Raw genomic sequence first — 14,698 nt, forward strand, 5'->3', positions numbered from 1 at the left:
CAGACCTCAAACAGTCTGATCTCTGTGCATCAGTGTCATCCCTGGATCGGTAATGCTGACACGCACAGTACTCGAAGGATTTATAACAGAGTAGCAATCACACACTTATTAAATCGAATGTCTCAAAAGAGAAGTAATTACAAATAAATATGGCTTAAGGCCATCTATATAACGATAACAGCAGAAGGCTTCGAAGATAAGCGAGTCCATCAACTCCAATGGCATCACTGAGTATAAGATCACAACCTAAGGCACCTTACTCGTCGTCTCAAAAGTCTGCAACATGAACGTTGCAGCCCGAAAACGGGTCAGCACATGGAATATGCTGGCAATGTAACACATAGAGAGTAACGAACAGAATAATGCTATACTACATGCATATATGGCTGGTGGAAAGCTCTATGGTTACAGTTTTGCATAAAGCCAATTTTTCCCTACTACAAAGGAATAATTTTTTATTTAACTATCATGGTGGTTGTTAAACATTGAGAAGGGTACTCCAACTCAATCCCAATTAAGCATCATCATTAACCCAACAAAATTAATTTAAAGTAACATGATGTGATTCACATGATAATCCAGGTACTAGATACTCAAAACATCCATAACCGGGGACACGGCTAACCATGATTAGTTTATACACTCTACAGAGGTTTGCGCACTTTTCCCCACAAGACTTGATCTCCTCCATTGGATTTCTCGCACTACAGGGTGTTTGAGAAACGGATGACCGAGACACAGTCTTTCAGAAGCCTAAACTCCCTACTCCGGGTAGACAGTTACACCTACATTCCCCTACATCTGCTAGTCTACCTCTTCAAGAGTTCACACAACTTAATCAACTATGCTAGAGCCCATAATAGCTTGTGGCTGCACACGGAAGTTTCTAGCATGAATAAATCTCATGATCCCTTTGAGCCTGGGTGGCGGTCCATAGGAGAATCACACGGTACCCCGGGATTTCCAAAAATACAGACAACACTGGGTTCCCCAGGTGCCTCAATCCACCCAGATGTGAGTTTAAGTTGCCACCTCAAGTAAACCACTAAATACAATCTCACATCTGTCATGAATACACTCACCCAATCCACGTCTACTAGCATAGCATAGCAACATAAGCAAACGTAGAAGTAACTCCCAAAGGTTTGACAATAAAACAGGTAATAGGTACTACCTCATCTACATCCCAAAACCCACATGTTAATCAGATCCTAATCATGCATTTGTTTCAGGATTGATCTAATGCAATAAACCTGGGTAGTAAAAGAGGTATGATCAAAGTGTTACTTGTCTTGCTGATGATCCATGAAACCTAGAGATTCGAAGTAGCAAGCGGCGCACTCCGGGTACTCTATCGCAAACAAACAAGCATAAAATAAGCACTCATCTAATGCATAGGTAAAACTCAAATAAGAGATCTAACCAGAAAGTTCAACTTAAGAACTCCGGTTTGCAAAAAGAATCAAATCAAACGAAGGAACGAAAATCAAACGGCGAATGAAACAAGCTTTGTTTACTAATCTGGACCTAAGTCAAATTTTACAGTTGCAAAAACTTGTTTGAGTAGGTTAAACGGAAAGAGGGTTTCAAGACGAAATTCTAGGCGCTTGAATCGCCTGATTCCGATAAACGAGCGAAAAGTTATGCTAAAACGAAAATCGGATCAGAAATCATGATCAGAAATAATCGTGGAAAATCCGAGAAAAAGAAAAATGGACAAACATGCTAACGAATGAAGGTTCGCTGTCTGCGGTTAAATGACGAAAATCGTTCGTTAAAATGAACGAACGAACAGGTGTTCGCTATATAACTAAACCAAAGAAAAAAATAAACCAATCTAAAAAATAAACCGCGGTTTTAAAAGAACGGGCGGTTTCCTAAAGAAAACCGCTGGCAGCGGGCAACTACCTCCGGCGAGGTGGGGCGACGTCGGCGAGGAGATCCGGCCGCGGGGCGGCGGTACAGGGCGGCGGCGACGCATCGGGGAGGCGAGGCGACGGCGGCGGCGCGGGACCGGCGACCGCGGGGCGGCTCGGGCGGCAGCGACGCTAGGGTTTCGCAGGGCGGGTGGCTGGGCTAGCGGGGTCGCCCCCCCGGCTTATAAGGCCGGCCGAGCCATGAGTCCGGGGCGGACACGGCCCGGTAGGTCGGTATCTTTTTTTTTAAATAATTTCGCGCAGAAAAACAATTAAAAGAAATACTAAACGGACTCCAAAAATCCCGAAATAAATTTTTCCTGACTTCTAAAATCAAGCCAGACAAGATGAACATTTATTTGGGGCCTAAATGCAATTTTAAGAAACACGCATTTTTCCTAAATTCAAATAAAATAGCAATAAACTCCAAAATAAAATCCTATTTGATTTTATTATCAAATCCTCAATATTCCTTAATTTTGGGAAAGTCATTTTATTCCCTCTCTCTTATTTTTATTGTAGAAATAATTGAAGATAAAATAAAATCAAATGATCCTATTTTCAAAATTTGAGAAAACTCAAATATGAAAATAACGAAATCCCCAACTCTCTCCGTGGGTCCTTGAGTTGCGTAGGTTTTCTGGGATCGATCCAAAATGCAATAAAATATGATATGCAATTGATGATCTATGTATAACATTCCAAATTGAAAATTTGGGATGTTACATAGAGATACTACTTGTGCTTCCAAATATCCTTAAACCCAGTTTTGCCATGAGAGTCCACCATACCTACCTATGGATTGAGTAAGATCCTTCAAGTAAGTTGTCATGTTCCAGGCAATAAAAATTGCCATCTAAATATGTATGACTTATTAGTGCAGAGAAAATAAGCTTTGTACGATCTTGTTGTGGAAGTAATAAAAGCGACGAACTTCATAATAAAGGTCCACATACAAGGGGTAATATAAAGTGACATTCTTTTGCATTAAGATTTTGTGCATCCAACCCTAAACGCACATGATAACCTCTGCTTCCCTCTGCGAAGGGCCTATCTTTTACTTTATGTTTTTACTTTATGCTTGAGTCAAGGTGATCCTCACCTTTCCCTTTTTCATTTTATCCTTTGGCAAGCTCCTCATGTTTGAAAGATCATGACATATATATCCAATTGGATGTAAGTTAACATGGGCTATTATTGTTGACATCACCTAAAGGTGAATACGTTGGGAGACAACACAATAAGCCCCTATCTTTCTCAGTGTCCGGCTGAAACTTCATAACCATAAGTACTGCGTGAGTGTTAGCAATTGTAAAAGACTACAAGATAGTTGAGTATGTGAACTTGGTGAAAAGCTCTATTGTTGACTCTTTCTGATGTTGTGATAAATTGCAATTGCTTCAATGACTGAGATTATAGTTTGTTAGTTCTCAATAAAGTTTTTGAACCATACTTGACATTGTGAATTGATTGTTACTTGAGCATAAGAAATCATATGATAAAATCTATATATGTTGCTGTTATAAGAATGATCATGATGCCCTCATGTCTGTATTTTATTTTTATCTACACCTCTATCTCTAAACATGTGCACATATTTTTTTGATATCGGCTTCCGCTTGAGGACAAGCGAGGTCTAAGCTTCGGGGAGTTGATACGTCCATTTTGCATCATGCTTTTATATCAATATTTATTGCATTATGGGCTGTTATTACACATTATATCTCAACTTATGGCTATTCTCTCTTATTTTAAAAGGTTTATCATGAAGAGGGGGAATGCCGGCAGCTGAAATTCTGGCTAGAAAAGGAGCAAACATTGAAACCTATTCTGCACTGCTCCAAAAATCCTGAAACTCCACGAAACCTATTTTTGGAATTAATAAAAATTATTGAGCGGAAGAAATACATCAGGGGGCCCACACCCTGTCCAAGAGGGTGGGGGCGCGCCCACCCCTACTGGGCGCACCCCCTATCTCCTGAGCCCCCTGGTGGCCCCCGGTGTCCATCTTCTGCTATATGAGGGCTTTTACCCTGGAAAAAATCATGGGCAAGCTTACGAGACGAAACTCCGCCGCCACGAGGCGGAACCTCGGAGGAACCAATCTAGGGCTCCGGCGGAGCTGTTCTCCCAGGGACACTTCCCTCCGGGAGGGGGAAATCATCACCAACGTCATCACCAACGATCCTCTCATCGGGAGGGGGTCAATCTCCATCAACATCTTCACCAGCACCATCTCCTCTCAAAACCCTAGTTCATCTCTTGTATCCAATCTTGTATCAAAACCACAAATTGGTACTTGTGGGTTGCTAGTAGTGTTGATTACTCCTTGTAGTTGATGCTAGTTGGTTCACTTGGTGGAAGATCATATGTTCAGATCCCTAATGCATATTATTACTCCTCTGATTATGAACATGAATATGCTTTGTGAGTAGTTATGTTTGTTCCTGAGGACATGGGTGAAGTCTTGCTATTAGTAGTCATGTGAATTTGGTATTCGTTCGATATTTTGATGAGATGTATGTTGTCTTTTCCTCTAGTGGTGTTATGTGAACATCGACTACATGACACTTCACCATTATTTGGGCCTAGAGAAAGGCATTGGGAAGTAATAAGTAGATGATGGGTTGCTAGAGTGACAGAAGCTTAAACCCGAGTTTATGCGTTGCTTCGTTAGGGGCTGATTTGGATCCATACGTTTAATGATGTGGTTAGGTTTACCTTAATACTTCTTTTGTAGTTGCGGACACTTGCACTAGGGGTTAATCAGGTGTTTCCGAAGGTACATGTTGGGTTGGCATAATTCGAGATTAGGTTTTGTCACTCCGATTGTCGGAGAGGTATCTCTAGGCCCTCTCGGTAATACTCATCACCTAAGCCTTGCAAGCATTGTAACTAATGAGTTAGTTATAAGATGATGTGTTACAGAACGAGTAAAGAGACTTGCCGGTAACAAGATTGAACTAGGTATTGGATACCGACGATCAAATCTCGGGCAAGTAACATACCGATGACAAAGGGAACAACGTATGTTGTTATGCGGTTTGACCGATAAAGATCTTCGTAGAATATGTAGGAACCAATATGGGCATCCAGGTTCCGCTATTGGTTATTGACCGAGAATGGTTCTAGGTCATGTCTACATAGTTCTCGAACCCGTAGGGTCCGCACGCTTAACGTTACGATGACAGTTTTATTATGAGTTTATAAGTTTTGATGTACCGAAGTTTGTTCGGAGTCCCGGATGTGATCACGGACATGACGAGGAGTCTCGAAATGGTCGATACATAAAGATTGATATATTGGAAGCCTATGTTTGGACATCGGAAAGGTTCCGGGTGAAATCGGGATTTTACCGAAACACCGGGGGGTTACCGGAACCCTCCCGGGGGTTAATGGGCCTTAGTGGGCCATGAGGGAGAAGAGGAGGGCCGGCCAGGGCAGGCCGCGCGCCCCCTCCCCCCCTAGTCTGAATAGGACAAGGAAGGGGGGGGCGGCGCCCCCCTTTCCTCTTTCCCCTCCCCCCTTTCCTTCTCCACCAAGGCAAGAGGGGGAAGTCCTACTCCCGGTGGGAGTAGGACTCCTCCAGGCGCACCCCAAGGGGGCCGACCGCACCTCCCCCTCCCACCTTTATATACAGGGGTAGGGGGGCACCCCATAACACACAAGTTGATCTGCGGATCGTCCCTTAGCCGTGTGCGGTGCCCCCCTCCACCATATTCCACCTCGGTCATATCGTCGTGGAGTTTAGGCGAAGCCCTGCGCCGGTAGAACATCATCATCGTCACCACACCGTCGTGCTGACGGAACTCATCCCCGAAGCTTTGCTGGATCGGAGCCCAGGGATCGTCATCGAGCTGAACGTGTGCTGAACTCGGAGGTGCCGTACGTTCGGTGCTTGGATCGGTCGGATCGTGAAGACTTACGACTACATCAACCGCGTTGTCATAACGCTTCCGCTTACGGTCTTCGAGGGTACCTGGACGAACACTCTCCCCTCTCGTTGCTATGCCATCACCATGATCTTGCGTGTGCGTAGGAAATTTTTTGAAATTACTACGTTCCCCAGCAGTGGCATCCGGGCCTGGTTTTATGCGTTGATGTTATATGCACGAGTAGAACACAAGTGAGTTGTGGGCGATACAAGTCATACTGCTTACCAGCATGTCATACTTTGGTTCGGCGGTATTGTGAGATGAAGCGGCCTGGACCGACATTACGCGTACGCTTACGCGAGACTGGTTTCACCGTTGCGAGCACTCGTGCTTAAAGGTGGCTGGCGGGTGTCTGTCTCTCTCACTTTAGCTGAATCAAGTGTGGCTACGCCCGGTCCTTGCGAAGGTTAAAACAGCACCAACTTGACGAACTATCGTTGTGGTTTTTATGCGTAGGTAAGAACGGTTCTTGCTAAAGCCCGTAGCAGCCACGTAAAATTTGCAACAACAAAGTAGAGGACGTCTAACTTGTTTTTGCAGGGCATGTTGTGATGTGATATGGTCAAGACGTGATGCTATATTTTATTGTATGAGATGATCATATTTTGTAACCGAAGTTATCGGCAACTGGCAGGAGCCATATGGTTGTCGCTTTATTGTATGAAATGCAAACGCCCTGTAATTGCTTTACTTTATCAATAAGCGGTAGCGATAGTCGTAGAAGCAATAGATGGCGTAACGACAACGATGCTACGATGGAGATCAAGGTGTCGCGTCGATCACGATGGTTACCACGACGGTGCTCCGAAGATGGAAATCACAAGCACAAGATGATGATGGCCATATCATATCACTTATATTGATTGCATGTGATGTTTATCCTTTATGCATCTTATCTTGCTTTGATTGATGGTAGCATTTTAAGATGATCTCTCACTAAAAATTATCAAGAAGTGTTCTCCCTGAATATGCACCGTTGCCAAAGTTCGTCGTGCCCAGACACCACGTGATGATCGGGTGTGATAAGCTCTACGTCCATCTACAACGGGTGCAAGCCAATTTTGCACACGCAGAATATTCAGGTTATACTTGACGAGCCTAGCATATGCAGATATGGCCTCGGAACACAGAGACCGAAATGTCGAGCGTGAATCATATAGTAGATATGATCAACATAGTGATGTTCACCATTGAAAACTACTCCATCTCACGTGATGATCGGTTATGGTTTAGTTGATTTGGATCACGTGATCACTTAGAGGATTAGAAGGATGTCTTTCTAAGTGGGAGTTCTTAAGTAATATGATTAATTGAACTTAAATTTATCATGAACTTAGTCCTGGTAGTATTTTGCAAATTATGGTGTAGATCAATAGCTTGCATTGTTGCTTTCATATGTTTATTTTGATATGTTCCTAGAGAAAATTGTGTTGAAAGATGTTGGTAGCAATGATGCGGATTGGATCCGTGATCTGAGGTTTATCCTCATTGCTGCACAGAAGAATTATGTCCTTAATGCATCGCTAGGTGACAGACCTATTGCAGGAGCAGATGCAGACGTTATGAACGTTTGGCTAGCTCAATATGATGACTACTTGATAGTTTAGTGCACCATGCTTAACGGCTTAGAATCGGGACTTCAAAGACATTTTGAACGTCATGGACCATATGAGATGTTCCAGGAGTTGAAGTTAATATTTCCAGCAAATACCCGAGTTGAGAGATATGAAGTCTCCAACAAAGTTCTATAGCTAAAAGATGGAGGAGAATCTCAACTAGTGAGCATGTGCTCAGATTGTCTGGGTACTACAATCGCTTGAATCAAGTGGGAGTTAATCTTCCAGATAAGATAGTGATTGACAGAATTCTCTAGTCACCATCACTAAGTTACTAGAACTTCGTGATGAACTATAGTATGCAAGGGATGACGAAAATGATTCCCGAGATCTTCGTGATGTTGAAATCGACGAAGGTAGAAATCAAGAAAGAGCATCAAGTGTTGGTGGTTGACAAGATCACTATTTTCAAGAAAAGGGCAAAGGGAAAGAAAGGGAACTTCAAGTAGAATGACAAGCAAGTTGTCACTCCCATGAAGAAGCCCAAAGCTAAACCAAAGCCTGAAACTGAGTGCTTACACTGCAAAGGATGGCAAAGTGAACAAGGGTATATTTGATATACATGTTATTGATGTGTACCTTACTAGTGTTTATAGTAACCCCTGAGTATTTAATACTTGTTCGGTTGCTAAGATTAGTAACTCGAAACAGGAGTTACATAATAAACAGAAACTAGTTGAGGGTGAAGTGACGATGTATGTTGGAAGTGGTTCCAAGATTGATATGATCATCATCGCACACTCCCTATACTTTCGAGATTAGTGTTGAACCTAAATAAATGTTATTTGGTGTTTGCGTTGAGCATGAATATGATTTGATCATGTTTATTGCAATACGGTTATTCATTTAAAATCAGAGAATAATTGTTGTTCTGTTTAAATGAATAAAACCTTTGATGGTCATACACCCAATGAAAATAGTTTGTTGGATCTCGGTTGTAGTGATACACATATTCATAATATTGATGCCAAAAGATGCAAAGTTGATAATGATAGTGCAACTTATTTGTGGCACTGCCGTTTGGGTCATATCGGTGTAAAGCGCATGAAGAAACTCCATAAAGATGGATTTTCGGAATCACTTGGTTATGAATCATTTGATGCTTGCGAACCGTGCCTTTTGGGCAAGATGACTAAAAACTCCGTTCTCCGGAACAATGGAACAAGCTACTGACTTATTGGAAATAATACATACCGATGTACGCGATCCAATGAGTGTTGATGCTCGTGGCAAGTATCGTTATTTTCTGACCTTCACAAAATGATTTGAGCAGATATGGGTATATCTACTTGATGAAACATAAGTCTGAAATAATTGAAAGGTTCAAAGAATTTCAGAGTGAAGTGGAAAAATCATCGTAACAAGAAAAAAAAGTTTCTATGATCTGATCGCGGAGACGAATATTTGATTTACGAGTTTGGTCTTCAGTTAAAACAATGTGGAATAGTTTCACAGCTCACGCCACCTGGAACACCACAACGTTATGGTGTGTCCAAACGTTGTAACCGCACTTTATTGGATATGGTGCGATCTATGATGTCTCTTATCGGTCTTACCACTATCGTTTTGGGGTTGTGCATTAGAGACAGCTGCATTCACGTTTAAAAGGGCACCATCTAAATCCGTTGAGACGACACCGTATGAATTATGGTTTAGCAGTAAACCTAAGTTGTCATTTCTTAAAGTTTGGAGTTGCGATGCTTATATGAAAAAAGTTTCAACCTGATAAGCTCAAACCCAAATCGGAGAAGTGCGTCTTCATAGAATACCCAAAGTTAACTATTGGGTACACCTTCTATCACAGATCGGAAGGCAAGTTATTCATTGCTAAGAATGCATCCTTTCTAGAGAAGGAGTTTCTCTCGAAAGAAGTGAGTGGGAGGAAAGTAGAACTTGATGAGGTAACTGTACCTGCTCCCTTATTGGAAAGTAGTTCATCACAGAAATCTGTTCCTGTGACTACTACACCAATTAGTGAGGAAGTTAATGATGATGATCATAAAACTTCAAATTAAGTTACTACAGAACCTCGTAGGTCTTCCAGAGTAAGATCCGCACCAGAGTGGTACGGTAATCTTGTTCTGGAAGTCATGTTACTAGACCATGATGAACCTACGAACTATGAGGAAGCGATGATGAGCCCAGATTCCACGAAATGGCTTGAGGCCATAAAATCTGAGATATGATCCATGTATGAGAACAAAGTATGGACTTGGATTGACTTGCTCGATGATCAGCAAGCCATATTAAATAAATGGATCTTCAAGAGGAAGATGGACATTGATAGTAGTGTTACTATCTACTAAGCTCGACTTGTTGCGAAATGTTTTCAACAAGTTCAAGGTGTTGAATACGATAAGATTTTCTCACTCGTATCGAAGCTTAAGTCTGTCTGAATCATGTTAGCAATTGCCACATTTTATGAAATCTGGCAAATGGATGTCAAAACTGCATTCCTTAATGGATTTATTAAAGAAGAGTTGTATATGATGCAACCAGAAAGTTTTTGTCAATCCTAAAGATGCTAACAAAGTGTGCAAGCTCCAGCAATCCATCAATGGACTCGCGCAAGCATCTCGGAGTTGGAATATACACTTTGATGAGTTGATCAAAGCATATGGTTTTATACAGACTTTTGAAGGAGCCTGTATTTACAAGAAAGTGAGTGGGAGCTCTGTAGCATTTCTAATATTATATGTGTATGACATATTGTTAATTGGAAATGATATGGAAACTCTGGATAGCATGAAAGGATACTTGAATAAGAGTTTTTCAAAGCAAGACCTTGGTGAAGCTGCTTACACATTGAGCATCAAGATCTATATAGATAGATCAAGACGCTTGATAAGATTTTTCAATGAGTACATACCTTGATAAATTTTTGAAATAGTTCAAAATGGAACAGTCAAAGACGGAGTTCTTGCCTGTGTTACAAGGTGTGAAGTTGAGTAAGACTCAAGACCCGACCATTGCAGAAAATAGAAAGAGAATGAAAAGTCATTCCCTATGCCTCAGTCATAGGTTCTATAAAGTATGCTATGCTGTGAACCAGACCTATTGTATACCTTGCTCTGTGTTTGGCAAAGGAATACAATTTTGATCTAATAAGTAGATCACTGGACATGGGTCAAGAATATCCTTAGTGAGGACTAAGGAGACGTTTCTCGATTATGGAGGTGATAAAAGAGCTCGTTGTAAAAGTTACAACGATGCAAGCTTTTACACCAATCCAGATGACTCTAAGTCTCAATCTGGATACATATTGAAAGTGGGAGCAATTAGCTAGAGTAGCTCCGTGCAGAGCATTGTGGACATAGAATATTTGCGAAATACATACGGCTCTGAATATGACAGACCCGTTGACTAAGCTTCTCTCACGAGCAAAACATGATCATACCTTAGTACTCTTTTGGGTGTTAATCACATAGCGATGTGAACTAGATTATTGACTCTGGTAAACCCTTTGGGTCTTGATCACATGATGATGTGAACTATGGGTATTAATCACATGCAGATGTGAATATTGGTGTTAAATCACATAGCGATGTGAACTAGATTATTGACTCTAGTGCAAGTGGGAGACTGAAGGAAATATGCCCTAGAGGCAATAATAAAGTTATTATTTGTTTCCTTATTTCATGATAAATGTTTTTATTCATGCTAGAATTGTATTAACCGGAAACATAATACATGTGTGAATACATAGACAAACATAGTGTCACTAGTATGCCTCTACTTGACTAGCTCGTTTATCAAAGATGGTTATGTTTCCTAGCCATGGACAAAAGAGTTGTCATTTGATTAATGGGATCACATCATTAGGAGAATGATGTGATTGACATGACCCATTCCGTTAGCCTAGCACTTGATCGTTTAGTATGTTGCTATTGCTTTCTTCATGACTTATACAAAGTTCCTGCAACTATGAGATTGTGCAACTCACGTTTACCGGAAGAACACTTTGTGTGCTACCAAACGTCATAACGTAAATGGGTGATTATAAAGGTGCTCTACAGGTGTTTCCGAAGGTACATGTTGCGTTGGCATAATTCGATATTAAGTTTTGTCACTCCGATTGTCGGAGAGGTATCTCTGGGCCCTCTCGGTAATACTCATCACCTAAGCCTTGCAAGCATTGTAACTAATGAGTTAGTTATAAGATGATGTGTTACAGAACGAGTAAACAGACTTGCCAGTAACGAGATTGAACTAGGTATTGGATACCGACGATCAAATCTCGGGCAAGTAACATAACGATGACAAAGGGAACAACGTATGTTGCTATGCGGTTTGACCAATAAAGATCTTCGTAGAATATGTAGGAACCACTATGGGCATCCAGGTTCCGCTATTGGTTATTGACCGAGAATGGTTCTAGGTCATGTCTACATAGTTCTCGAACCCGTAGGGTCCGCATGCTTAACGTTACGATGACAGTTTTATTATGAGTTTATAAGTTTTGATATACCGAAGTTTGTTCGGAGTCCCGGATGTGATCACGAACATGACGAGGAGTCTCGAAATGGTCGAGACATAAAGATTGATATATTGGAAGCCTATGTTTGGACATCGGAAAGGTTCTGGGTGAAATCGGGATTTTACCGGAACACCGGGGGGTTACCGGAACCCTCCCGGGGGTTAATGGGCCTTGGTGGGCCATGAGGGAGAAGAGGAGGGCCGGACAGGGCAGGCCGCGCGCCCCCTCCCCCCTAGTCCGAATAGGACAAGGAAGGGGGGGCGGCGCCCCCCCCCCCCTTTCCTCTTTCCCCTCCCCCCTTTCCTTCTCCACCAAGGCAAGAGGGGGGAGTCCTACTCCCGGTGGGAGTAGGACTCCTCCAGGCGCACCCCAAGGGGGCCGGCCGCACCTCCCCCTCCCTCCTTTATATACGGGGGCAGGGGGCACCCCATAACACACAAGTTGATCTACGGATCATCCCTTAGCCGTGTGCGGTGCCCCCCTCCACCATATTCCACCTCGGTCATATCGTCGCGGAGTTTAGGCGAAGCCCTGCGCCGGTAGAACCTCATCATCGTCACCACGCCGTCGTGCTGATGGAACTCATCCCCGAAGCTTTGCTGGATCGGAGCCCGGGGATCGTCATCGAGCTGAACATGTGCTGAACTCGGAGGTGCCGTACGTTCGGTGCTTGGATCGGTCGGATCATGAAGACGTACGACTACATCAACCGCGTTGTCATAACGCTTCCGCTTACGGTCTACGAGGGTACGTGGACGAACACTCTCCCCTCTCGTTGCTATGCCATCACCATGATCTTGCGTGTGCGTAGGAAATTTTTTGAAATTACTATGTTCCCCAACAATATGATGAATGGAAACCCACCATCAAAGTCAAGATAAAAAATTATGAGTGCAATGCTTTATGTGATTTGGGTGCTAGTGTTCACAATTCCAAATCTCTATGTGATGTGCTAGGTTTCACCAATATGGAGGAATGTTCTTTTAATTTGCACTTGGCAGATTCTACTATTAAAAAGCCTTTGGAAAGAATTAATGGTGTTCTTATTCTTCCAAATAGGAATTACATGCCCATATATTTTATTGTTCCTAATATTGATTGCAATCCCTCTTGTCCCATATTACTTGGTAGACCGTTTTCACGAACTATAGGTGTCGTGCTTGATATGAAAGAAGGGAATATTAAATTTTAGTTTCCATTAAGAAAGGGTATGGAACACTTCCCTATAACTGTAATTAAGCAACCATATGAATCAATCATGAGGGAAACCTATGGAGCAAAAACTAAAGATGACAATACTTGAATCTATGCATTATGCCTAGCTAGGGGCGTAAAACAATAGCGCTTGTTGGGAGGCAACCCAATAGCTATCTTTGAAATTTTTGTTTTTCTTTCTGTTCTTCAATTAATTTACAATTGTGCTTCTGCAATGATTGTGTTTTTATGTTTTAATTAGTATTTGTGCCAAGTAAAGTCTTTGGGATGATTTGGGTTATAGTTGATTTAATTTTGTGCATTAACAGAAACTTTTTCATCCAGTAGTAGAATTGTTTAAATTCACTGGAGCGTGATACAATTCTGAATTTTTTACACATGATTGATATACAAATTTCCCACGTTGTCCTAATTTTTCAAAATTTTGGAGTTATAGAACTATTGTTAAAGTTCAGATTACTACGGTTTGTTTTGTTCTTGACATATTTTGTTTTCATTGCATTGTGTGCTTATTTTGATGAATCTATGGATTATATCGGGGGCTATAAGCCATGGTAAAGTTAGAATACAGTAGCTATAATGCAATAATGAAATATGAATGGGTTTGCAACAATACTTAAAGTGGTGATTTGCTTTATTATACTAACGGATCTCACGAAGGTTTTGTTAAGTTTTGTGCGATTGGAGTTTTCAAGTTTTGGGTGAGATCATGATGGATGAAGGTTTTGTGAAGTTTACCCACTTTATGCTATTTTCTCGAGAGAAACCTCTAGTGAAACCTCTAGTGAAAACTATGGCCCCCGGATCATATATTAAAACAAAAAATACCTTGTTGCAATTTTATTTTATTTATTTTATTTTGTGTTTTAGTTAGATATATTTATCAAATCTCATATAAGTTAATCTATCTCAATACCGATTGACAACCCCTTTACGCATTGGGTTGAAGTATTTGTTGTTTGTGTGCAGATGATGTTTACGTAGTGCTGCCTGGATCTTCTATTGGATTGATAACCTTGGTTTCATAACTGAGGAAAATACTTACCTCTGTTGTGCTACATCATCCCCTCCTCTTCAGTGAAATACCAACGCAGATTACAAGCATCAGCCTTCTGCCGGTGCCGCTGCCGGTCTTCCTCGTCTCCTATGGTCTTAGGGCCATGTAGGCGTGGTGGAGCCTGGCCCTTGCCGGCGGGAGGGTTTCGTTTTTTCATGCTCTTTTGAGTTTTGTTAGGGTTTGTGTCCTGCTCAGAGAGGCGAGGCGGCTGCGGCTCTCTGAAGACGGAATAAGGTTTTCCCCGCCTTGTCCCTGTTTCGGTGGTGTTTCTAGCATCATCGAAGGGTGTGTGGAGATTTGTCTCCGGCGGATCCCGCGGGATTTGGTCGGTGTTTGTCTTCGGTAGATCCACGTGGATCTTGTCTTCGTTCGTCTGTGTTTGTGTGTCTACAGGTTCGATCCTTTCGATCTACGCTTCTCTCTATTGGCGGCGGTTGCTGTTCTGGTGCGTTGATTCTATGGGGCCTTAGCACGAAGACTTC

The sequence above is a fragment of the Triticum dicoccoides genome, chromosome 6B (assembly GCF_002162155.2).
Source record: "Triticum dicoccoides isolate Atlit2015 ecotype Zavitan chromosome 6B, WEW_v2.0, whole genome shotgun sequence".
In the NCBI taxonomy this organism is placed as follows: Eukaryota; Viridiplantae; Streptophyta; class Magnoliopsida; order Poales; family Poaceae; genus Triticum; species Triticum dicoccoides.